The following is a 27,394-nucleotide window of genomic DNA, read 5'->3' as shown; positions in this document are numbered from 1 at the left end:
TAGTATTTTGGAAAAACAAAAACAGTTCCAAGACTGTATGGGTATGTTCTGTTTTTCTACTTCTCTAGAAGTTAGGAACTCCGGAAAGGAAAAGTTCACTATCTCACTAAATGAAATGGGTAAATACTTCACCACCTTTTAACCATTGCTCAAGGTAAGTCCACCTTCCTATGGGTTGATTCCACCTTCTGGAGGCCCAATCACTCTTAATGGAGAAGTAATAGCACATCCCCAGGTAGAGACAGATTCTCTTCTTTAGTAGAGTATCAACCCCTCTGAAGTCACTCTAAGATCATTTAGATGATCTGAACTTGGAGAACAGACTTCATGTGTTTTTAATGAAAATCTCGTGATCCAGTTTGAAAACTGCACCAGAAGGGATCAGTGTCCAAACTGCCATTCTAGCTCCCAAGTTCACATATAACCCTTAGTCAGGAGAGCTCCTTTACAAAGAGATATGAAGCCATAGATCCCTCTGTCGTTCCTGGCTGGAGAGCACTGTACATAACTTTTGGTCCCTTCCTTAGGGTACCTATGTTCAATCTTCTCTTCTTATCATTACACCCAATCGCAAAAGGATAGCCCTACAGCCATTAGGGAATTGAGTTCATGACTCTTCTGGTTTCCTTGAAGTAAATGTGGGTGAAAAGTGTTGTAATATGGGTTTCTCTCCGTTGAGCCTTTCTAAAAGATCACAAAAATGTATTAGTGCTTACATTTGTGTAATTGCCAGATGTAAAAAGAGGATGTGTTTGATAGCTTATCCAATTCCACATGGTCAGTTTTAAAGACATATACATTATACCAAAACTGAATAGATTCAGCAAGTTGTATTCATATATAAAAATGTATCTATGTAACAATAATAAATAATAAGGTTATGAATTTGAGAGGGTGTAGGGTGTAGCATTGGAAGAGTTGGAAGTGGTAGCTAGGAATGATATGACTACAGTACATATACAGGAAATACTCAGGAAAGTAAAAGAAAAAAATCATTAAGACCAGTTGTAACAAGCATTATATTTCTATTGATTTACTTGCTCTGCCAACTAAGTCCCTCTAACATCTTCTGCAAGTGATCTTAATGATTTCAATCTAAAAATCCATCTTAAGGACACCATTATGCTTTAATATATGGTATGCGTATTTGAAAAAATAATAGAAGCTGATCTGAGTAAGCTCTGTGTGCACTCTGTACTGGCTCTCGTTTTCATGGATTTCTATGTCCACACGGGAGCAGCTCTGTAGACTTCCCCCTCCCCATCTTCCCAGCAGAGAAAAGAGGCTGTGTCAAGTCATAATGAACAGTTACTCTTTCTCTTCATCTTGTAATGTGAATCATCTTATCATTTTTTTCAGGAATGTAGATCAATATTCAACAATGCTTCTATCATAGCAACATCAATGGAAGCACTGGTAGCCAGTGTATAGCCAAAGCAGATCAGAAGTTTAGTAAATCTTCCAGAGACTGAAATAATCAAGTAACACAACATGGAACTTATATATGGTAAGAACCTGTGGTGAGATTTAAGCCAGATTCAATCAAGAAATAAGAAAGAAATTCTAGACTCACTAATTCTTGTAAACATTGAGAAGAGTATTTTCATTCACGCAACTACAATATAAAGAATGTGATGGATAGCTTCAAGGATATACTTGTGAGGATGTGGCCAGTTTTTCAAGACTCTTTTGGATTTCTTCCTAAGTTCTTATTTTCTTGCCTCCTTTCCTTACAACCCTGATTGATTCTTGTTAATTCCTACAAGAATCCACTGATATGCACAGTCTTGTATCATGTCAAGAACCCCACTCAAAAGACCTAATCAACTCATTGAAAATACCATTGATCCTGTCCATACACCACCAGCAGAAAGCTCCAGATATTCAAGGTAAACGTAAGCATATTTATACTCTGATTATTTCTTTTTTTGACATTTTTTATTTTCTATATTCTTCATTTACATTCCAAAAGCTTTCCCCTTCCCCATTTCCACACCCCCATATGTCCCATAAGTCCTCTTCTCTCCATCCATTCTCCTATCTTTCCCCCACCCTTTTCTCTGTCCTGGTACTCCCCTACAATGCTGGATCAAGCCTTTCCAGGATTAGGGCCCTCTTCTTCCTTCTTCATGGGAATCATTTGATATGCTAATTGTGTATTCAGTATTCAGAGCTTCAGGGCTAATTAATATCCACTTATCAATGATTGCATTCAATGTGTATTCTTTTGTGCTTGTGTTACCTCACTTAGGATGATACCAGAGGACCCTGCTATACCTCTCCTGGGCATATACCCAGAGGATTCCACAGCATGCAATAAGGACACATGTTCCACTATGTTCATAGCAGCCTTATTTATAATAGCCAGAAGCTGGAAAGAACCCAGATATCCCTCAATGGAGGAATGGATAGAGAAAATGTGGTATATATACACAATGGAGTACTATTAAGCAATTAAAAACAATGAATTCATGAATTTTTTAGGCAAATGGTTGGAGCTCTGTTTATTTCTTAAATAATATTGACATTTTAAAAGGGTGAATATGAGAGGGAATCTTCAATTGCCTTTCTAAAGTATGTGATGTAACTTCATCATTCAAGAATATAATAATACTTCAATATTTTGCCAAACAACATGCAGATGCCTCTATATTTGGATTATGTGTTTGTTAAAGATTAAGACATAGTAAATAAAAAAGATGGGCAATAGTTTGGTTGAACATAATGTTGTGGTAAACTAAACATTTTATTAAGCTCCATATATAAGAACACTAGAAGAACTTTCATCATGAAATATTTAAGACACATATGAGGAAAATGAATCTGAGAGAAAAATAACAAATGACATACATACATTTGGAAAAGTTTTATACTACAGCTTCTGTGAGGAAATTGAGAAAGATAAAAAAAACAAGGAAAAAGAATTACATCAAAGATTTAGAAAAGATATTTATAAATAATTTATATAACTTGTTTAAAATTTTATTACCTTTTCTCCCATACCTAGTTCTCAAGGTCTTTGTTATTTTCTGTATATTTGACAAATTTGGGTATTTTAAATAGAGAAATGTCCTGATAATAAATAGGGACACTTTACAGTCAGCATTGTTGATACTAATAATTCTTTTATTTATTCTTATTAAAACTAGGAAAGATTCCTGCAATCATTTTAATACCAACAACGTGTAGTGCTTTGTGAAGCATGCATTTTCATAAGCCTTCATTCATATTGGCAAAGGAAAAACATGAACCAGTTTGTCCAATGTATCAAAAAATGTAGAGCCACATTGCACATGATACATCTATTCATGCATATCCCTGGCAATAAGGTACTATCTAACACTTTTATATTTCTAGGTAGATAATCGACCCAGAAATTGTTCTTTATTACCATTTCTAAATATTGGGAAACTGAATTCATTTTCTCCACATAAGCATCTTATATCACTAAAGGGCATTTCAAGGGTAATCCTGGGACCAACAACTTCTTGCCCTGCATCTGGATATTTTTTGTTGCAGAGAATTGATTTAGAACAAAAATTAACATGTAGCAAAGGGTTAAAGAATTGAGCAGCAATGTCAACAATGGAGCAATTTTAGTATGATCAACCAGCAATTGGTTTAAGACAAAATGATATTGAACTTAATATGACTATCTCTCTATCTCTTTATGTATCTAATCAATCTATCATCTATGTTTATCAATATTCCATTAGATGTTATTATTGCCTCTTGATTAACTGAAGATTGTGAGATCATACTCACAACTTCTTTCTAACTGATTATTTACTAATTATCAAAACACTTCAGCATCTTGTATGTGCTCTGGGATATACTTGTTCCTGAAAATAAAGTAATAACCAGATAGGTCTACTTGTTTCTCAAATGGAATATATACTCCAGATACCTTACCAACTATGATCTGTTATACAAATCAGAAGTAAGAACCTAATTTCATAACTATCATTAACATTGGCCTGTGACTTACTATTTTCTTTTTTAATTAGATGTATTATTTATTTACATTTCAAATGTTATCTCCTTTCCCAGTTTTCCCCCTCCAGATAACACCTATCCCATCCTCCCTCCTACTTCTATGCAGATGTTGTTCCACCCACCTGACTTACTATTTTTTAACGATTGGGTGATCACATTTAAAATATTTTAAAAAGAGTTTTTAAAACTACTAGCTTACTAATAGTTTAAAGTTTTAGAGTTAATTAATTATAAATTCAATTTATAATTGAATTTTTGTTTTATCTTCATGTATTTTATTTTGTCATGTTTTATTTTTATCTCTTAGAAGTCTGTTCATTGTGGCAAGAGACAGAGAGGAAGCAGATCCAGAAGGGATGGGGAGGTTGTAGAAAGTGGAAAGACTAAAGGGTGGAGAAACTATAATCAGGATATATTGTATGAAAAACAAGAATCCATTTCAATAAAAGGAAAAAATAGAAAAAGCATTTTATATAACCAAGAAATAAATCAAAGTGGGGAAAACACAAGCTCAGAATGTACTTCTGAGCATTTAGGTCATGAGCTTTTAAACAAGTAATACTAATAGGAAAATATTTCTGAAAATAGCTCATTAACTCCTAATATTAGATATCATGAAAAACATTTGACATACTAAACAGAAAAACATTATCTCTAAATCCTGGACACATTTTCTTTCTGGGAGTAAATTCCCTGGAAATGAAGTAATAAATTTGTCTAATGACAGGATTTATACCTATTAAAATATGCTTGTTGTGTCAGATCAATTAATTGAAAGTTTATTCTGGCTTACTCTTTTTTTCATTACTAATGTCAAATAACTTACTCTTACCTTCAGACTGAATCCATCCCCTCTACCTACCCAGCTTCTTACTCATCACTGTGATGGCGGATCAAAGTATCTGAATATGTTCAAGCTATTGTAGCCTTGAAGTCACAGTTCCCCTTCTCATTCACTTTACAGACAATTTGGCTCTGTTATCCATGCCTAATTGTATTCCTTTATCAATGGCTTGTAGGTATCTTTTAGTGATGAGCATTTTATTGTTTTCTCTGCATTGTTGTCACCCTTTGGCAAAACGATACTGTGATTTTCTGTATCTAAAGGATTCTACTAACTTCAGATTTTATTTTACTCAATTTATCAGTTGTTCCATCTTGTTTTAAGTTTTTTACTCTCTTTATTATTCTGCTTCTATGTAATGATCTCCAATTTCTTGATTCTGTTCATCTATATGTATATCTAAAATTTCTCTATATTTTGTAATAATATTTATGCTATCATATAAGACTGAAGCAGTAAGCAAAGGATAATTGGAAAACAAAAACAGGATACTCACCATAATAATCATAAACAAATTTAAATTTCACTGAAAATTCTGAGTTAGAGTGGCCATCAAAAGAGGCATGGAGAGATAGTAGATATATGATAATAGATATAGATAACAGATATATAACAGATATATGATTGATTGATCAATGATAGATAGATGATAGATAGAGACAGATAGATACATCTGATGATGATGATGATACATACATACATACATACATTATATGTAGGTAGACAGGTAGATAGATGATATGTAGACAGACAGATGATAGATAGATTAATAATAGATAAATATTGATAGGTAGACACAGAGATAGATGATAAGTTATAGGCAGATGGATAGATGATAGATAATAAAGACATGGAGATAGAAATACAAAGATAAGATACATAGATGGTAGATAATCATGTGATCAGCTCTAGACAATGATAATTCTCAAAAGCAGAAATAAGCTTCACAAGCATATTTTGGTCATGAATCCACTCCCAGAAAGAGATTTATGACCTTCCACTCCTGCAGATACCTTTTGTTCTTAAGATCTGCTGAATTCACATTAAATGTGAGGGCAGCAATGCACTTTTACAAATCCAATACTCGAGCATGGGAAGGACAGAGATCCCTGAAGCTTACTGCACAGTCATAGCAATATAGAGTGCTTTCAGCTTTAGTGAGAGAATCTGTCAAAGCGTAAAGGTGGGGTGCGATGGAGGAAACACACCTGATGCTGATCTTTGGTCTGACAAGAATGCACATAGGCACAGTCACATCATTGTATACATGACCAGACTCACCAACATACACCCGTAAATCCATAATTCCAAAAATTTTTGCACACAAATTATTGAATTTATTTTCTCAAATATCTATCTCATAAGTGAATACATGACTCACTTTTTTTATATGTAGCCTCACTAGATGCTAAGCTTCCTTTATTACTTTGATTATTGGAATTTTCAATTTAACTTAATGAATATGAATACATTTTTATTGCAGATCAATGGCATCAACTGAGATTGTTTAGTAATACAAACTAACATAACCCTCCCATACCCAGAGGCAGCTTGACTTCCAGGAGATCTTTCATAACCAGGCTCACAAATGATAAACACCCCCTCTCCAATACCTGGCCTAACTGGGATTCCCACAGGGCTCAGCAGCCATAGAATATATTTGCCCTACCCAAGACGCATCTTTCTTCTAGTTCACAACTGCACCCTGGAGCATATCCGATACTACAGGCCCCTTCCTCATGTCGACACCCAGAGACATCTTGACCCAAGGAGGTCCATCACAACCAGGCTCACAGGAGGGACAGGCTCCAGTCAGAGACAACAACAACAGTTAACATCAGAAATAACCAGATTGTGAGAGACAAGTAAGCACAAGGACATAAAACACAGAAATTGGCACAATCAGAACCCAGTTCTCTCACCCAGCAAGCCCCAGATACCCTAGCACACCTGAAAAGCAAGATTCTGACATAAAATTCCATCTCTTGAAGATGATAAAGGGTCTTAAGGAAGACATAAATAACTCCCTTAAAGAAACACAGAACAACATATGTAAACAGGTAGAAGACCTTAAAAATGAAACGTAAATCCCTTAAAGAAATACCAGAAAAGTCAAACAGGTAAAGGAATTGAACAAAACTGCCAGGTCTATAAATGGAAATAGAAACAGAAAAGAAATCAGAAAGGATAGCAAGCCTAGAAATGGGAAACCTAGGAAAGAGATCAGAAGTTACTGATGCAAACATCATCCAAAGAATACAAGAGATAGAAGAAAGAATCTCAGGCATAGGAGAAACCATAGAAGATATTGGCCAAAGCCTATCTATACTCAACAAAACTGGAAAATCTAGGTGAAATAGGTGATTTTTCAAGACAGATATGAAGTATAAAAGTTAAATCAGGACCCGATAAACTAAACAGTCCCCAAAACCCTAGGGAAATAGAAACAGTTATTAAGTCTCCCAATGGAAAACAAGGCTAGAGTCAGATGGTTTTAGTTCAGATTTCTATTAGACCTTCAAAGAAGACTTAATACCAATACTTCTCAAACTATTACAAAAATAAACAGAATGACCACTGTGTAATTTGTTCTATTAAGCCACAGTTTGCTGATACCTAAACCACACAAAGACCCTATTGAAAATAGAACTTCAGACCAATTTTGCATATGTATATCAATGCAAATACACAATAAAATTCTCACAAACTGAATCCAAGAACATGTCAAAATAATCATGCCCCAAGATCAAATAGGATTCATCACAGGCATTCAGGGATGGCTGAATATGTGTAAATTCAGTAAATAAACAAACTCAAAGGAAAACAATCACATGAACATCTCACTAGATGCTTAAAAAGACTTAGATAAAATACAATACCTCTTCATGTTAAAAGTCTTGGAAAAAGTCATGAATCCAAAGCACATACCTAAACATAATACAAACAAAATAGAGCAAACCAACGTCCAAAATCAAATTAAATGGAGAAAAACTTGAAGCAATCCCGTGAAAATGAGGGATAAGACAAAACTGCCTACTGTCTCCCTATTTATTCAATATAGCATTCAAAATTCTAGCTAGAGCAACTAAACAACAAAAGGAGGTCAAATGGATACAAATTGGAAAGGAAGAAGCCAAGGCATCACTGTTTGTAGATGATATGATAGTATATGTCAGTGTCCTAAAAAAATTCAACAAAAGCTTACACTTGATAAACATCTTCAACAAAATGACTGGATATTAAAATGACTCAAATGAATCAGTAGCTTTCCTCTACACAAAAGATAAACAGTCTGAGAAAGAAACCAGGGAAGCCACAATCTTCACAATAGTCTCAGATCATATAAATATCTTGGTGCAACTCTAATCAAGCAAATGAAAGATCTGTATGACAAGAACTTCAAGTCCCTAAATAAAGAAATTGAAGAAGAGAGACTTTATTCTAAAATTAAGTGTAGGTTGAGAAATGTCCAGGAAGACAACAGAGGAACAGGATTCATACTGCCTTTTATTGTATCTTCAGATTTTTAAAAATTCATTTGAACAGTTACAGTCCAAATATTTTGTTTCTGTATTTTAACACATCTGAAATTAATACTTATATACCCCAGTGTTTCATTTCTTGTTCCTTCTTTTCTGTACTGTGGACTCTGAAACACTCTGCCTTTACAAAGAAAAAGCCCAGAATTTGATTCTGAACATTACCACAAGACCAATTCAACTGATGGTAAACATTTTTCTCATGTTTGGTTTCTGTTCTACAAGAAGGCTTCAAACAAACCAACAGTCAAATCATTAGAAGGAATGTAATGTATTTTGGTTGGTTTCATGAATTACTTATGAATGGCTTCAGGTTTCTCGAACCACTGTCTTGAAGGAGTTGTAGATGAGGACCAGGAGGGTAGAACCCATTTAATATTTTACAAACTAGTGCTCACAGATATGTTCTCTCTCCCAACAGATTGGTAATATGTCGTATGGGGACAACACTTGTAAAGGTATTTTACCACAAATTTATATCCACATTGTTTCAAAATCATATTGTATGCTGGAAAGCAACTCAGTTCAGCTCATGACAAATCAGTTTCCATTGTGGCACTGGAAGACAGAGAGCAAAGATCTCTGTAGAGAACCACACAGTAAGTTCTTGGTACACACCAGTCAGCTTTTTGTGCTGATATCTTTGGATTCATGCTGCTGAATATCACCCTTTCAGTGATGCTTTCTCTCTGTAGTAGCTAAGCTCCATTTCCCCCTGCACAGCTTCTGACTAATTTCATCTCTCTTGTCAGCTCTTACCTCTCATCTAAAAACAGGGGTTAAACAATCTCCATTTTTGCTAACTATGGAACAGTGATGGTTTTCAATTTGAGAACCTCTGGAAGAGGGTTATTATTTTGAACAACCACATCCCTACTGGAAGTCTGTCTTTATATTTCAATAGTTGTTTTGAATGTTAGTTCTTGATTATTCCTTTACAGATTATATTATTTATTCAGTCCTTTGTGTATATATGTGCATCTGTATATGATGTATATATGTGCGTAAGTTCATGTAGTAATATAGATATGAGGGCAAAAGTGGGCATGAATGTCTACTCAACCATATTATCCTTATAAGACATATATATCATATATATGAAGTTACACCTATGAATTCTAAAAAATTATTGTCATCTCAAAAATAACGAAAAATATAGTCACTTAAAAGATATTTGCAAAACCATAATAGAAGTTAACTATTATCTTATTACTATTATTTTCTTAATTATATTTGGTTATGAAGATTTTTAAATTGTTTATTTGTATATTTTTGAGAATTTCATTAATGTGGACTGGATTTATATCTTTTCTTTTTTTCTTTTATTTTTATTCAATATATTTTTATTTACATTTTAAATGATTTCCAGTTTCCTGGCTCCCAAATCCTTGAAACTCCCATAAGCCCTCTTCTCTACTCCTGTTCCCCCATCAAGCCCTTATGACTTCCCTGTTCTGGTATTGCCCTACACTGCTGCACTGAGCCTTTCCAGAACCAGGAGACACTCCGCTGTTCTTCTTGGACATCATTTTATATGTGGATTATGTTTTGGGTATTCCAAGCTTGTAGGCTAATATCCATTTATCAGTGAGTGCATAGCATGAGTGTTCTTTTGAGACTGGGTTACCTCACTTAGGATGATGTTCTCCAGTTCCATCCATTTGTCTAAGAATTTCATGAATTCATTATTTCTTTGTATTTCTTTTTTTAAATTTTTTCTTTATTGATATATTTTTATTTACATTTCAAATGATTTCCCCTTTTCTGGGTCCCCATTCCCCACAAGTCCCATAAGCCCTCTTCCCTCCCCCAGTTCCTCCATCTTACCCTTCCTACTTCCCTTTACTGGTATTCCCCTATACTGTTGCACCGATTCTTTCAGGAACCAGGGGCCACTCCTCCATTCTTTTTGGACCTCATTTAATATGTGAATTATGTCTTGGGTATTCAAAGATTCTATGCTAATATCCACTTATCAGTGAGTGCATGCCATGATTGGTTTTTTGAGACTGTGTTAACTCACTTAGTATGATGTTCTCCAACTCCATACATTTGTCTAAGAATTTCATGAATTCATTGTTTCTAATGGCTGAATAGTACTCCATTGTGTAAATATACCACATTTTTTTTTTGTATCCATTCCTCTGTTGAGGGACACCTGGGTTCTTTCCAGCTTCTGGCTACTACAAATAGGGCTGCTATGAACATAGTGGAGCATGTGTCCTTATTGCATGCTGAAGAATCCTCTGGGTATATGCCCAGGAGTGGTATAGCAGGGTCCTCAGGAAGTGTCATGCCCAGTTTTCTGAGGAACTGCCAGACTGATTTCCAACGTGGTTGCACCATCTTGCAATCCCACCAGCAGTGGAGGAGTGTTCCTCTTTCTCCACATCCTCACCAACACCTGCTATCTCCTGAGTTTTTGACCTTAGCCATTCTGACTGGTGTGAGGTGAAATCTCAGGGTTGTTTTGATTTGCATTTCCCTAATGATTAATGATGTTGAACATTTTTAAGGTGTTTCTCAGCCCTCCAAAGTTCTTCATGTGAAAATTCTTTGTTTAGCTCCATAACCCACTTTTTAATGGGGTTATTTGGTTCTCTGGGTTCTACCTTCTTGAGTTCTTTGTATATATTAGATATTAGCCCTCTGTCAGATTTAGGGTTGGTGAAGATCCTTTCCCAATCTGTTGGTTGACGTATTTTTCCATTTGATAGTGTCCTTTGCCTTAGAGAAACTTTGTAGTTTTATGAGGTCCCATTTGTCAATTCTTGATCTTAGAGCGTAAGCTATTGGTGTTCTATTCAGGAACTTTTCCCCTATGCCCATGTCCTCAAGGGTCTTCCCCAGTTTCTTTTCTACTAGTTTCAGTATGTCAGGTTTTATGTGGAGGTCCTTGATCCATTCAGAGTTGAGCTTAGTACAAGGAGATAAGAATGGATCAATTCGCATTCTTTTGCATGTTGACCTCCAATTGAACCAGCACCATTTGTTGAAAAGACTATCTTTTTTTCCACTGGATGCTTTCAGCTCCTTTGTCGAAGATCAAGTGACCATAGCTGTGTTGGTTCATTTCTGCGTCTTCAATCCTATTCCATTGATCCATTTGCCTGACATTGTACCAATACCATGCAGTTTTTATCACTATTGCTCTGTAGTAAAGTTTGAGGTCTGGGATACTGAATACCCCAGAAGTTCTTTTACTGTTGAGAATAGTTTTAGCTATCCTGGGTTTTTTGTTATTCCAAATGAATTTGAGAATTGCTCTTTCTAGCTCTATGAAGAACTGGTTTGGGATTTTTATGGGGATAGCATTGAATCTGTAGATTGCCTTTGGCAAGATGGCCATTTTAACTATATTAATCCTGCCAATCCATAGTACTCCATTGTGTAAATTTACCACATTTTTTTTTGTATCCATTCCTCCATTGAGGGACATCTGGGTTCTTTCAATCTTCTTGCTATTATAAATAGGGCTGCTGTGAACATAGTGGAGCATGTATCCTTATTATATGCTGAGGAATCCTCTGGGTATATCAGGGTCCTCCGGAAGTGACATACCGAATTTTCTGAGGAACCACTAGACTGATTTCCAGAATGGTTGTACCAGCTTGCAACCCCACCAGCAGTGGAGAAGTGTTCCTCTTTCTCCACATTCTTACCAACAACTGCTGTCTCCCGAGTTTTTGATCTTAGCCATTCTGACTGGTGTGAGGTGAAATCTAAGGAATATTTTGATTTGCATTTCCCTAATGACTGATGGTGTTGAACATTTTTTAAGATGCTTCTCAGCCATCTGAAGTTCTTCAGGTGAAAATTCTTTGTTTAGCTCTGGACCCCATTTTTAATAGGGTTATTTGGTTTTCTGGGGGTCTAACTTCTTGAGTTCTTTGTGTATATTGGATATTAGCCTTCTGTCAGATGTAGGGTTGGTGAAGATCTTTTCCCATTCTCTTGGTTGCTGATTAGTCTTTTTTTTTTTTAGTCAGACATATTGATTTTTTTAATATTTTTATTTTCTATATTCTTTGTTTACATTCCAAATGATTTCCCCTTTCCCATATCCCACCTCCCCATATGTCCCATGAACCTTCTTCTCTCCATCCATTCTCCAAACACCTCCCTCCTTTTTCTCTGCCCTTATATTCCCTTCCCATGCTAGATCAATCCTTACCAGGATCAGGACCCTCTCTATACTTCTTCATGGGAGTCATTTGTTATGCAATTTGTGCCTTGAGTATTCAGGGCTTCTGGGCTAATTAATATCCACTTATCAGAGATTGCATTCCATGCGTATTCTTTTGTGACTGGGTTACCTCACTTAGGATGATATTTTTCAGATCAAACCATTTGTCTAAAAATTTTGTGAATTCATTGTTTCTAATTGCTGAGTAGTATTCCATTGTGTAAATATACCACATTTTCTGTGTCCATTCCTCCTTTGAGGGGCATCTGGGTTCTTTCCAGCTTCTGGCTATTATAAATAAGGCTGCTATGAACATAATGGAACATGTGTCTTTATTGCATGCCGGGAATCCTTTGGGTATATGCTCAGGAGAGGTACAGCAGGTTCCGCTGGAAGTCTCATGTCCAGTTTTCTGAGGAACATCCAGACTGATTTCCATAGTGGTTGTACCATCTTACAGCCTCACCAGCAGTGGAGGAGTGTTCGTCTTTCTCCACATCCTCGCCAACACCTGCTGTCTCCTGAGTTTTTTACTTTAGCCATTCTGACTGGTATAAGGTGAAATCTCAGGGTTGTTTTGATCTGCATTTCCCTAATGACTAATGATGTTGAGCACTTCTTAAGGTGCCACTCGGCCATCCGAATTTCTTCAGGTGAAAATTCTTTGTTAAGATCTGTACCCCATTTTTTAATAGGGTTATTTGATTCCCTGGGGTCTAACTTCTTGAGTTCTTTGTATATATTGGATATTAGCCCTCTATCAGATGTGGGGTTGGTGAATATCCTTTCCCAATTTGATGGTTGGCATTTTGTCCTTTTAAGGGTGTCCTTTGCCTTACAGAAACTGTAATTTTATGAGGTCCCATTTGTCAATTATTGCTCTAAAAGCATAAGCTATTGGTGATCTGTTCAGTAACTTTTCCCCTGTGCCCATGTCCTCAAGGGTCTTCCCCAGTTTCTTTTCTATTAGTTTCAGTGTGTCTGGTTTTACGTGGAGGTCCTTGATCCACTTGGAGTGAAGTTTAGTACAGAGAGATAAGAATGGATCAATTTGCATTCTTCTGCATGCTGACATCCAATTGATCCAGCACCATTTGTTGAAAAGGCAATCTTTTTTTCCACTGGATGTTTTTGGCTCCTTTCTCGAAGATCAAGTGACCATAGGTGTGTGGAATCATTTCTGGATCTTCAATTCTATTCCACTGGTCCACTTGTCTGTCACTGTGCCAATACCATGCAGTTTTTAACACTATTGCTCTGTAGTATTACTTGAAGTCAGGGATACTGATTCCCCCAGAATTTCTTTTGTTGTTGAGAATAGTTTTAGCTATCCTGGGTTTCTTGTTATTCCAGATGAATTTGAGAATTGCTTTTTCTAACTCTGTGAAGAACTGAGTTGGGATTTTGATGGGGATTGTACTGAATCTGTAGATCGCTTTTGGCAAGATGGCCATTTTAACTATATTAATCCTGCCAATCCATGAGCATGGCAGATTTTTTTCATTTTCTGAGGTCTTCTTTGATTTCCTTCTTCAGAGACCTGAAGTTCTTGTCATATAGATCTTTCACTTTTTTGGTTAGAGTCACACCAAGATTCTTTATATTGTTTGTGGCTATTTTGAAGGGTGTCGTTTCCCTAACTTATTTCTCAGCCTGCTTATCCTTTGAGTATAGGCAACTGATTTGCTTGAGTTGATTTTATAACCAGCCACTTTGCTGAAGTTGTTTATCAGCTGTAGGAGTTCTCTGGTGGAGGTTTTCGGGTCACTTAAGCAGACTATCATGTCATCTGCAAATAGTGATAATTTGACTTCTTCCTTTCCAATTTGTATCCCCTTGACCTCCTTATGTTGTCTAACTGCTCTAGTTAGAACTTCAAGTACTATATTGAAAAAATATGGAGAGAGAGGACAGCCTTGTCTAGTCCCTGATTTTAGTGGGATTGCTTCAAGTTTCTCCCCATTTAGTTTGATGTTGGCTACCGGTTTGCTGTATACCTAACGATGTTTAGGTATGGGCCTTGAATTCCTGGTCTTTCCAATACTTTTAGCATGAAAGGATGCTGAATTTTGTCAAATGCTTTTTCTGCATCTAATGAGATGATCGTATGGCTTTTTTCTTTGAGTTTGTTTATGTAGTGGATAGCATTGATGGATTTCCTTATATTGAACCATCCCTACATCCCTGGGATGAAGCCTACTTGATCATGGTGGATGATCGTTTTGATGTGTTCTTGGATTCGGTTGGCAAGAATTTTATTAAGTATTTTTGCATCAATATTCAAAAGAGAAATTGGTCTGAAGTTCTCTTTCTTTGTTGGATCTTTGTGTGGTTTTGGTATCAGTGTAATTGTGGCTTCATAGAACGAGTTGGGTAGGGTTCCTTCTGTTTCTATTTTGTGAAATAGTTTGAAGAGTATTGGTGTTAGGTCTTCTATGAAGGTCTGATAGAACTCTGCACTGAAGCCATCTGGTCCCGTGCTTTTTTTGGTTGGGAGACTTTCTATGATCCTTTTTATTTCTTCAGGTGTTATGGGACTGTTTAGTTCATCTATTTGATCCTGATTTAGTTTTGGTGTCAGATATCTGTCTAGGAAACTGTCCATTTCCTCCAGATTCTCCAGTTGTGTTGAGTATAGGCTTTTGTAGTAGGATCTAATGATTTTTTGAATTTCCTCAGTTTCTGTTGTTATATCTCCCTTTTCGTTTCTAAGTTTGTTAATCTGGATGCTGTCTCTGTGCCCTTTGGTTAGTCTGGCTAAAGGTTTATCTCTCTTGTTGATTTTCTCGAAGAACCAGCTCCTGGTTTCGTTGATTCTTTCTATGGTTCTCTTTGTTTCTACTTGATTGATTTCCACCCTGATTTTGATGGTTTCCTGCCTTCTACTCTTCCTGGGTGAAATAGCTTCTTTTTGTTCCAGGGCTTTCAGGTATGTCATTAAGCTGGTAGTGTATGCTCTCTCCATTTTCTTTTTGGAGGCACTCAGGGCTTTGAGTTTTCCTCTTAGCACTGCTTTCATTGTGTCCCATAGATTTGGGTATGTTGTGTCTTCATTTTCATTGTGTTCTAAAAAATCTTTAATTTCTTTCTTTATATCTTCCTTGACCAAGGTATCATTGAGTAGAATATTTTTCAGTTTCCACATGTATGTGGGTTTTCTGTTGTTTTTGTTGTTATTGAAGACCACTTTTACTCCATAGAGATCTGATAGGAGGCATGGGATTAGTTTAATCTTCTTATATTTGTTGAGGTCTGTCTTGTGACCAATTATATGGTAGATATTGGAGAAGGTACCATGAGGTTCTGAGAAAAAAAGTATAATCTTTTGCTTTAGGATAGAATGTTCTATATATATCTGTTAAATCTAATTGGTCCAAAGCTTCAATTAGTTTCATTGTGTCCCTGTTTTGTTTCTGTTTTCCTGATCGGTCCATTGAGGAAAGTGCAGTGTTGAAGTCACCCACAATTATTGTGTTAGGTGCAATGTGTGCTTTGAGCTTTAATAAAGTTTCTTTTACGAAAGAGGGTGCCCTTGCATTTGGAGCGTAGATGTTCAGGATTGAGAGTTCTTCTTGTTGTATTTTTCCTTTGACCAGCAAGAAGTGTTCCTCAGAGTCTCTTTTGATGACTTTGGGTTGAAAGTCAATTTTATCTGATATTAAAATGGCTACTCCAGCTAGTTTCCTGAGACCATTTGCTTGTAAAATTGTCTTCCAGCCTTTTACTCTAAGGTAGTGTTTGTCTTTGACCCTGAGGTGTGTTTCCTGTAAGCAGAAAAATGTAGGGTCCTGTTTACGTATCCAGTCGGTTAGTCTATGTCTTTTTATTGGGGCATTGAGTCCATTGATGTTAAGAGATATTAAGGAATAGTGATTGTTAGTATTCCTGTCATTTTTGACGTTATTTTTTAAATTTGATTGGTTAACTTCTTTTGGATTTGATGAAAGGTTACTATCTTGCTTTTTCCAGGGTGAATTTTCCCTCCTTGTATTGGTGTTTTCCTCCTATTATCCTTTGTAGGGCTGGGTTTGTGGATAGATATTGGGTAAACTTTGTTTTGTCATGGAATATCTTATTTTCTCTATCTATGGTGATTGAGAATTTTGCTGGATATAGTAGTTTGTCCTTTTGACGGTGTCCTTTGCCTTACAGAAACTTTGTAATTTTATTAGGTCCCATTGTCAATTCTTGATCTTAGAGCATAAGATATTGGTGTTCTATTCAAGAACTTTCCCCCTGTACTGATGTCCTCAAGGGTCTTCCCCAGTTTCTTTTCTATTAGTTTCAGTGTGTCTGGCTTTATGTGGACGTCCCTGATTCACTTGGAGTTGAGCTTAGTACAAGGCGATAACGATGGACCAATTCACATTCTTCTGCATGCTGACCTCCAATTAAACCAGCATCATTTGTTGAAAAGGCTATCTCTTATCCACTGGATATTTTCAGCTCCTTTGTCTAAGGTCATGTGGCAAGAGGTATGTGGGTTCATTTCTGGATCTTCAGTCCTGTTCCATTGATCTGCCTGCCTGTCACTGTATCAATACCACACAGTTTTTAACACTATTGCTCTGTAGTATTGCTTCAGGTCCAGGATACTGTTTACCCAGAAGTTATAGCTATCCTGGGTTTTTTGTTATTCCAGATGAATTTGAGAATTGCACTTTCTATCTCTATGAAGAACTGAGTTGGCATTTTGATGGGGATTGCATCGAATCTGTATATTGCTTTTGGCAAGATGGCCATTTTAACTATATTAATCCTGCCAATTCATGAGCATGGCAGATTTTTCCATTTTCTGAGGTCTTCTTCCATTTCCTTCTTCAGAGATTTGAAGTTCTTGTCATACAGATCTTTCACTTGTTTGGTCAGAGTCACACCAAGATACTTTATATTGTTTGTGGCTATTATGAATGATGTCATTTCCCTAATTACTTTCTCAGCCTTCTTATCCTTTGAGTATAGGAAAGCTACTGATTTTCTTGAGTTGATTTTATAACCTGCCACTTTGCTGAAGTGGTTTATCAGCTGTAGGAGTTTTCTGGTGGAGTTTTTTGGATCACTTAAATATACTATCATATCATCTGCAAATAGTGATAGTTGATTTCTGCATTTCCAATTTGTATCCCTTTGACATCCTTATTTCATCTAATTACTCTGGCTAGAACTTCAAGAACTATATTGAAACATATGGAGAGAGGAGACAGCCTTGTCTAGTCTCTGATTTTAGTGGGATTGTTCAAGTTTCTCTCCATTTAGTTTGATGGTGGCTACAAGTTTGCTGTATATTGCTTTTACTATGTTTACATATGGGCCTTGAATTCCTGTTCTTTCCAAGACTTTTAGCATGAAAGGATGCTGAATTTTGTCAAATGATTTTTCTGCATCTAATAAAATGATCATGTGTTTTTTAGGTTTTTTTTTTTGAGTTTGTTTATGTAGTGGATAGCATTGATGCATTTCCATATGTTGAACCATCCCTGCATCCCTGGGATGAAGCCTACTTGATCGTGGTGGTTGATCATTTTGATGTTTTCTTGAATTTGGTGAGCAAGAATTTTATTGAGTATTTTTGCATCGATATTCATAAGGGATATTGGCCTGAAATTCTCTTTCTTTGTTGGATCTTTGTGTGGTTTTGGTATCAGCAGAATTGTGACTTCATAGAACGAGTTGGGTAGTGTTCCTTCTGTTTCTATCTGGTGGAATAGTTTGAAGAGTATTGGTGTTAAGTCTTCTTTGAAGATCTGATAGAATTCTGCACTAAAACCATCTGGTAGTGTGCTTTTTTGGTTGGAAGACTTTCTATGACCCCTTCTATTTCTTTAGGGGTTATGGGTCTGTTTAGATGATCTATTAGATCCTGATTTAATTTTGGTATTTGATGCCTATCTAAGAAATTTTTCATTTCCTCCAGATTCTCCAGTTGTTTTGAGTACAGGCTTTTGTAGTAGGATCTGATAATTTTATGAATTTCCTCAGTTTCTGTTGTTATATCTCCCTTTTCATTTCTATGTTTGTTAATTTGGATACTGTCTCTGTGCCCTTTGGTTAGTCTGGCTAAGGGTTTATCTATCTTGTTGATTTTTTTCAAAGAACCAGCTCCTGGTTTTGTTGTTTCTCTGTATGGTTCTCTTAGTTTCTACTTGATTGATTTCAGCCCTGTGTTTGATGATTTCCTCTCTTCTTCTCCTCCTGGGTGAATTAGCTTCTTTTTGTTCCAGGGCTTTCAGTTGTGCCATTAAGCTTCTTGTGTATGCTCTCTCCAATTTCTTTTTGTAGGCTCTCAAAGCTATAAGTTTTCTTCTTAGAACTGCTTTCATTTTGTCCCATAAATTTGGGTATGTTGTGCCTTCACTCTTGTTAAATTCTAAAAGTTTTTTATTTCTTTCTTTATTTCTTCCTTAACCAAGGTATCATTGAGTAGAGTATTGTTCAGTTTCCATGTGTATGTGGGCTTTCTGTTGGTTTTGTTTTTAATAAAGACCACTTTTTCCCCATAGTGATCTGAGGCATGGGATTATTTTGATCTTATATTTGTTGAGCTCTGTCTTGTGACCAAGTATATGATAGATTTTGGAGAAGGTACCATGAGGGGCTGAGAAAAAGGTATATTCTTTTGCTTTGGGATGACAAGTTCTATATATATCTGTTAACTCCAATTGGTCCAAAACTTCAATTAGTTTCACTGTCTCCCTGTTTAGTTTCTGTTTTACTGATTGGTCCATTTAGGAGAGGGGTGTTGAAGTCACCCACAATTATTTTGTTAGGTGCAATGTGTGTTTTGAGCTTTAGTAAAGTTTCTTTTATAAATGAGTGTGCCCTTGCATTTGGAGCATAGATGTTCAGGATTGAGAGTTCTTCTTTTTGGATTTTTCCTTTGACCAGCAAGAAGTTTCCTTCTATGTCTCTTTTGATGACATTAGGTTGAAAGTCAATTTCATCTGATATTTGAATGGCAACTCCGGCTTGTTTCCTGAGATCATTTGCTTGTAGAATTGTCTTCCAGCCTTTCACTCTAAGGTAGTTTTTGTCTTTGACACTGAGGTGTGTTTCCTGAATGCAGCAAAATATAGGGTACTGTTTATGTATCCAGTCTGTTAGTCTATGTCTTTTTATTGGGGATTTGAGTCCATTAATGTTAAGAGATATTAAGGAGTAGTGATCATTGCTTCCTATAATTTTTGATGCTAATTCTATACGAGTGTAGTTATCTACTTTTGGGTTTGTTGAAAGAAGGTTATTATCCTGCTTTTTTCAGGGTATAGTTTCCCTCCTTGTATTGGTGATTTTCCCCTATTATCCTTTGTAAGGATAGGTTTGTGGAAAGATATTGTGTAGATTTGGTTTTGTCATGGACTATCTTGGTTTCCCCACTTATAGTGATTGAGAGTTTCGCTGGGTATAGTAGTCTTGGCTGGCGTTTGTGTTCTCTTAGTGTCTGCATGAGCTCTGCCCAGGATCTTCTAGCTTTCATGGTCTCTGGTGAGAAGTCTGGAGTCATTCTGATAGGTCTTCCTTTATATATTACTTGCCCTTTTTCTCTTACTGCCTTTAGTATTCTTTCTTTCTTCAGTACATTTGGGGTTTTGATTATTATGTGACAGGAGGTATTTCTATTCTGGTCCATTCTGTTTGAAGTTCTGTAGGTTTCTTGTATATTAATGGGCATTTCTCTCTTTAGGTTAGGGAAGTTTTCTTCCATAATTTTGTTGAAGATTGTTGCTGGCCCTTTAAATTGTAAATCTTCACTCTCATCAATGTCTATAATCCTTAGGTTTGGCCTTCTCATTGTGTCCTGGATTTCCTGGATGTTTTGGGTTACAAGCTTTATGCATTTTGCATTTTCTTTGACTTTTGAGTCCATGGTTTCTATGGTATCTTCGGCATTTGAGATTCTTTCTTCTATTTCTTGTATTCTGTTGTTGATACTTGCATCTAAGGCCCCTAATTTCTTACCAAGTTTTTCTATCTCCAAAGTTGTCTTCCTTTGTGATTTCTTAGTTGTTTCTACTTCTGTTTTTGGATCCTGGATGTTTTTGCTCATTTCTTTCTCTTGCTTGTTTGTATTTTCCTGTAATTCTTTGAGAGATTTTTGTGTTTCCTCTTTCATGACTTCTGCCTGTTGATCAAAGTTCTCCTGTATTTTTTTAGTGATTTTTTGCACTTCCTCCTTATTGTCTACTATCTGTTGACCCATATTCTCCTGAATTTCTTTAAGTGATTTTTGTGTTTCCCTTGTAAGGGCTTCTAGCTTTTGATCATCTTTCTCTTGAATTTCTTTAAGAGATTTATTTATGTTCTTCATGTGTTCCTCTAACAGTATCATGAACAGTGATTTTAAATACAACTCTTGTTTTTCTGGTGTGTTGGGGTATCCAGGACGTGCTGTTGTTGGAGAAATTGGTTCAGATGCTGCCATAATGCCTTGGTTTCTGTTATTAATGTTCCTACATTTGCCTTTAGCCATCTAGTTCTCACTGGTGTTAGATGGTCTTATTGTCACTGACTGATGCTTCAACCTCCTGTGGACCTTTAAGCCTCAACACTGGATGCCTGGGTTTCCTCTGTTCCAGGTTGCTGATGTGTTGTCTTCCTCATTTGTGCCGTTGGAACCGTGCTGAGTCTTGCCCCAAGCAATGTTATACTTTGGTGTTCTCAGTGAGCCAGGAGGGAAGATAGCAGTGGAGAGTCACTCCCTCTGCTGATCCCCTAGTAGGAAACAGGGCCCACGTCAGGTTGACTGGTAGATGAACTGCCTATGTGCTCAGGTCCTGGGTGAAGGTATACCCCTAGCAGTTTGCACCCCCAGAGATCCTATCCTCTGGATATCTCAGTACCTGGTGCTGCTTTTCTGCCCCTGCAGGCAAGGAAGATGGTATCGGGGAGTCACCCCTCTGATATTCTCCACATGGGACACAGGCCCCATGACAGGCCGGCTGGCAGATGAACTACCTATGTGCTCAGGGACTGGGCACAGGCAGATCCCCTCGACAATAGTTTTTTAGAATTCATGGATGCAGCTTTATATATATGATATATATGACATCTGAAGATATATATATAAGATATATATACCTTATATAAGGTATATATATATACCTTATCTGACAGCTGACTCTCAGTCCTCTGGCTCTTTTCTTGTCCATCTTTCACAGTATTTCCTAATCCTGAGATACAAAGTTGTGTTGTGAATGTATCAGTTTGTTTTGGTATACCATGGTCAGTTGTTCTCTATATTTTAATCAATTGAGGCTTATTTTTAAGAGGTGAGAATACATTTATCTGTGAGTATAAGGATAAGTTCCTTAGAATAGTATAAAATTATACTAACAGCAATAGTAGGTTCTCATCTAGGAAATATGAACCACCAAGAAGAAGCACATGACTGAGTTTAAATATTAGTAATGAACTTCCTTTTACAGAATAGGCCCAATTTAGTAGCTGTTTGTTATTCCAAAATATAAGGACCACTATTACATCCTTGGTGAAATCTCTCCATAAGAGTGATTGCTACAGGTTACAGGTTTTACAGGTATGTTGGACAGTTGATTGATGTTTTTGTCTTTAGTAACTTGAGTAACACCTTCAGATACTTGTAAGAGAGTCAAGATTGTCTCAGCATCTAATGAAATAATCATGTGGTTCTTTTACTTTGATTTTGCTTATACAGTGGATTACATTGATAGATTTCCTTATGTTGAAACATTCCTGCATCCCTGGGATGAAACATACTTGATCATAATGGGTGATCATTTTGATGTGTTCTTGGATTTGGCTGGAATTTTTTTAATAAAAATTCATAAGGGAAATCGGTCTAAAGTTCTCTTTCTTTGTTAGGTCTTTGAGTGGTTTAGATATGAGGTTATTTGTGACTTCATAGAATGAATTGGGTACTGTTTCTTCTGTTTCTACTTTGTGGAATAGTTTGAAGTATATTGGCATTAGGTCTTCTTTGAAGGTCTGATCGAACTCTGCATTAAACCCATCTGGTCCTGGGCATTTTTTGTTTGTTTGTTTGTTTGGAGACTATCAATACCTGCTTCTATTTCTTTAGGGGTTATGGGATTGTTTAGATCACTTACCTGATCCCAATTTAATTTTGGTACCTGGTATCTGTCCAGAAAATTGTCCATTTCTAGATTTTCCAGTTTTGTTAAGTATAGGCTTTTGTAATAGGATCTGATGATTTTTTGAATTTTCAGTTTCTGTTGTTATATCTCCCTTTTCCTTTCTGATTTTCTTGATTTGGATACTCTCTCCATGCCCTCTATTTAGTTTGGCTAAGGTTTTATCTATCTTGTTCATTTTTTCAAAGAACCAACTCCTGGTTTGGTTGATTCTTTTTGTTTTTACTTAGTTGATTTCAACCCTAATTTTCATTATTTCCTGCTGTCTGGTCTTGTTGTGTGCATTTGCTTTTTTTGTTCTAGAGCCTTCTGATGTGCTGCCAAGCTGTGAGTATAGGGTTTTAACAGTTTCTTTATGGAGGCACTCAGAGTTATGAGATTTCCTCTTGGCACTGCTTTCAATGTGCCCCCTAAGTTTGGGTATGTTGTGCCTTCATTTTCATTAAATTTGAAAAGTCTTTGATTTATTTCTTTATTTCTTCCTCAACCAAATTATCGTTGAGAAGAATGTTGTTCAGTTTCCATGTATATGTGGGCTTTCTGTTGTTTTTGTTATTATTGACCACCAGCTTTACTCAGTGGTGTTCTATTAGGATGCATGGGATTATTTCAATCTTCTTATATCTGTTGAGGTCTGTTTTATGACCAATTATACCGTCAGTTTTGGAGAAGGTACCATAAGGTCCTGAGAAGAAGGTATATTCTTAAAAGAATTTAACCAAAGTTAAATCCATTTGCTTCATAACTTGTTAGTTTCACTGTGTCTTTGTTTAGTTTGTGTTTCCATGATCTGTCCATTGATGAGAGTGGGGTGTTAAAGTATCTCACTTTTATTATGTGAGGTGCAAAGTGTCCTTTGAGAGTTAGTAAAGTTTCTTTAATGAATGTGGGTTACCCTTGCATTTAGAGCATAGATGTTCAGAATTGAGAGTATGGGATGCATGAGGTTATTTCAGTCTTCTTGTATAATATAATTACATTACTTCCCTTTCCTGTGTTTGTGTGTGTGTGTGTGAGTGTGTTTGTTTGTTTGTTTGTGTGTGTGTGTGTGTGTGTGTGGTGGTATATATAAACTTGCTGGGTTTATTGAATGTCGCTTGAAAATACAAGTTGCCAGAGTCAATTACATTGAGGTAATTGACAATCAGAAAGCCCATTTCTAGGGAAAGTCTATTTTTCCTTTTGTCAACTACCATTAGTTGCCTATCATCTTTTGACTAAGGCTGAGAATCCTTGGATTTTCCTAGTTTTATATTAGTGTGTATACTGGCATTCTCATTTCTCAGATCTTGTTTAGGTAGCTACACAGCACTGTGATATCATAGGTTTATCCTTGCTCTCAGGCAAAGTTTGTAGTTCTAGGCAATACAAACTCACATTGGATGTCCTACTCTTCTGTCTTTTACAATATTCCTACCCCCTCTTCTATAATATTCCCTGTCCATTAGGTAAAATAATTGTCTTGTAGTTGTATTTGTTTGTCTGGAATCCCCATGATCAATTAGGTTCTGCATTAGGACCAGTTGAAGACTTCTGTAATGAAAAAGAAAAGAGAAAAACTGAGAATAGCTTCTTTATGAGAGGTGAGAACTATATTTATCTGTGGGTATAAGCATATTTTAGAGTCCTGTTAAGAATCATAGTAAGGTAGATTTAATAGGCTATCCTCTAAAATGTGTGACCTCACTAGCCTCAGAAAGTTGGATAGAATTCTAGGACTAGTCAAGATTTTTCCTTGTTGAATGGGATTAAGTACAATTACATAGCTGTTGGTTACTGCGAAGATACAAGTTATAACTGTTGGTCACTGTTGTATTTCAGAAAATATATTGCCATGTTGCTTATTCTTGTGGTTCATAGATGTCACGAATAGATAGACTGTTGATTCTTTCCCTATCTTTTATTTAGCAGATATCCTTCAGTTACTGCCAAAGCTAAACTACTGGAAGGATAGCGTCAGGATAGAGTCAACTTAAATCTTTCAAGTACTATGTCCAAACCATAGAATTATTTTAGTAATATATACTTACTCTCTACTTCTTGAAGGCAACTAGGGGCATAAGAAATATTCTATTTTGTTCTGAGAACCATTTAGACTGCTCTTTTTAACAATTTAACTGAGGTTTCTCATGGAGGATTTGTTCGCTTAGGACATTTTAGAATAATTTGCTAGTTTGATATGGAACTTTTGAATAACTAAAACTCCAGATTCTGGTTTTGTTTTGACTTTTTTATTAAATGGATAACAATGGTTCTTAATTTCTCTCTGCATAGTACCCAACTTATATTTACTGATTTTGTTTTTACTGATTGTTACTAACAAATTGTTAGAGATACCTCTATCAAGAATTTAAATAAAACTAGTGTCAGCCTTGATTGCTTTATAACATTTTATTTAGTTCAATTCTTAAATCTATTCTTAAATATCATCAGCATTTTCTCTTCCTCAGATGTCTTTCCTAGAAACTCCAAGAAAAATAATTAACAATGACCAACATGTGGGTTCTGGGAACTGAATCCAAGTGCTCTGCAAGAACAACAAGTGCTCTCAACCACTGAGGCATCTCTCTGTGCATCTCTTTAGTATACAAACTACCTTTTATATTAAGCACAGTCCAGGAAGTGTGTATTGATTAATCTACATATTTACAGAAGTATGAGTTAAGAATTCCCCATTTAGGTGTATTGTCAAACATAAGGTTCTTGAGATTTCTAGTAGAATTCCATTATCCTGTATCATTTTACTCTCTTCCATAGGGAGAATACCATGTTTAGTTCTGTGCTTTGGCTGGATTATTTTAGTCTATGGAACAGATGGCTTTCGAGTTACTGAGGTTGCTCTTGAGAAATGTCTTATGAAGTACAAAGTTAGGCAATAAAAATCTTTACAAGATTTCTTTTTCTGTTTGTGATGTGAACGTCATAGATTGAGTTCACGAGACCAGAGTTTTCATATTGATGACAATTCATAAAGTTAAAACAAGACAAGTTCAACTTTTTCTGTATTTTTTGAAATAATAAAGTATACTAAAAACTGAAAATCTTTAAGTAGACTAATGACACATTAGTGAACAAAAACATTAAAACAAATTTAAATTAGTTCAGGGAAGCAGAAAAAATAATTTCAAATCTCATCAACTCATGCATTCCCTTAGCTTCTTCAAAAACAAATTACCTTACACATTTTGAGTGAGTTTATTATTTTCTCATCTAGGTGCTGAATAGTCTTCTTATTAATTTCTTTTAGCCTGATACTATTCACTTTCCATAATTTATGGCAGTAATCTTCTCAAAACTTATATTTATTGTAACATTCAAATGGTTTAAAATCTCAAATATCACAGATTGAAGGAATGACTTTTTTGGCCTGAGTGTTTGAATCCATCTGAAGATCTGAGCTGTTTATAGAGTTATGCTGAAGGAGTCTACCTGTGGACAGTTACAAAAGAGATACTGGCAAGCTTCACAGGCAAATGTTGCTGTTCCTTAAGCAGACTTGCACACAAAGAATGAGTCTCTGTGAAGTAAGCATTTCTGTGTTCAGTCCCAGTTGTCCTATCCTTCCTCTGGAAATTTTGCATTCCTAGCCCAGGTGTTTTCATACCAATGTCCCTATATAAAACTCAGGGTCAGGGCAATCATGAACTTTTGCCAATAGTTCCTTAGTTGTAAGCAAAATGGAAAAGACATAGACATTTCTCTACACTGACTATGTATTCCAAAGTTCACTATCCTCTCAAATGGGAAGGCATTCCTTCATGTATGTGCATGTATGATCATATGTTTGAGAATACATGAATGTGTGCAGGTGTATATGCATGTTTGTGTGTCTGTCTTTGATAGCAAGAGGTCAACATTTGATGTTATTCTTTAGAAACATTACACTTTTTCTTTCATAATCCAGCAGCCTCATCTTGGCCATTTGCTCACGAGTTAGCCTGGTCTGACCAGTGACAAGCCCCAGGGATAGCCCTCTATCTACCTCTCCAATGCTAGGATAAAGAGTTCACACCATTTTGACTAGATTTTTATGTAGGTTATAAGGAACAAACCTGCCCAACAAGCACTTTTCCAGCTCAGTCATCTTTTCATCCCTACCATTCTATTTCTTTTTGGCTTATGTTATATGCTCTTGATAAGTGACAACCCAGATTTCTGCTCCAGGCTAGAGGATCTCCTGCTCTACATCTCTATATTGGTCATTATGACAAATGGCTCATTGAGGACTTTTTCCTGAATATCTGTACTTTAAGGTCTTAGTTCTTTCCCATTTTCCTCCATTCTTTTATCCATTTATACTTTTAAAGCTCTATACCCAAACTTAAAGTTTCAGGTGGAATTAATTGCCTCCTCCAAATTGTTTAAAATACATAATTATAGAAGCCAGCATGGAATGTTACAGCACATGTGTAAATGAAAAGGGAAATAATTTTCAGTTATCTACCCACAATGAGATAACCCTCTTAATTTTTTGGATATGTATCTTCAAGTAATATTTTATATGACTACTAACAACCAAGTATTTGCAGTGTAGCTGAATAATTTTATTGTTACTTCCTTCACATCATGTATTAAACACAGCTTAGTATGCATATGATCTTTCAAAGAGTTGCTAATAATACTTTATAGTGAACTCATATGATTCCTTGCTAAGACTACATCTGGTTTGATTATAAAAACTCTGAGAGAATTGCTTCTTAAT

The sequence above is a fragment of the Apodemus sylvaticus genome, chromosome 3 (genome assembly GCF_947179515.1).
Source record: "Apodemus sylvaticus chromosome 3, mApoSyl1.1, whole genome shotgun sequence".
Classification (NCBI taxonomy): Eukaryota; Metazoa; Chordata; class Mammalia; order Rodentia; family Muridae; genus Apodemus; species Apodemus sylvaticus.
Note: the sequence above shows the minus strand (reverse complement) of the source record.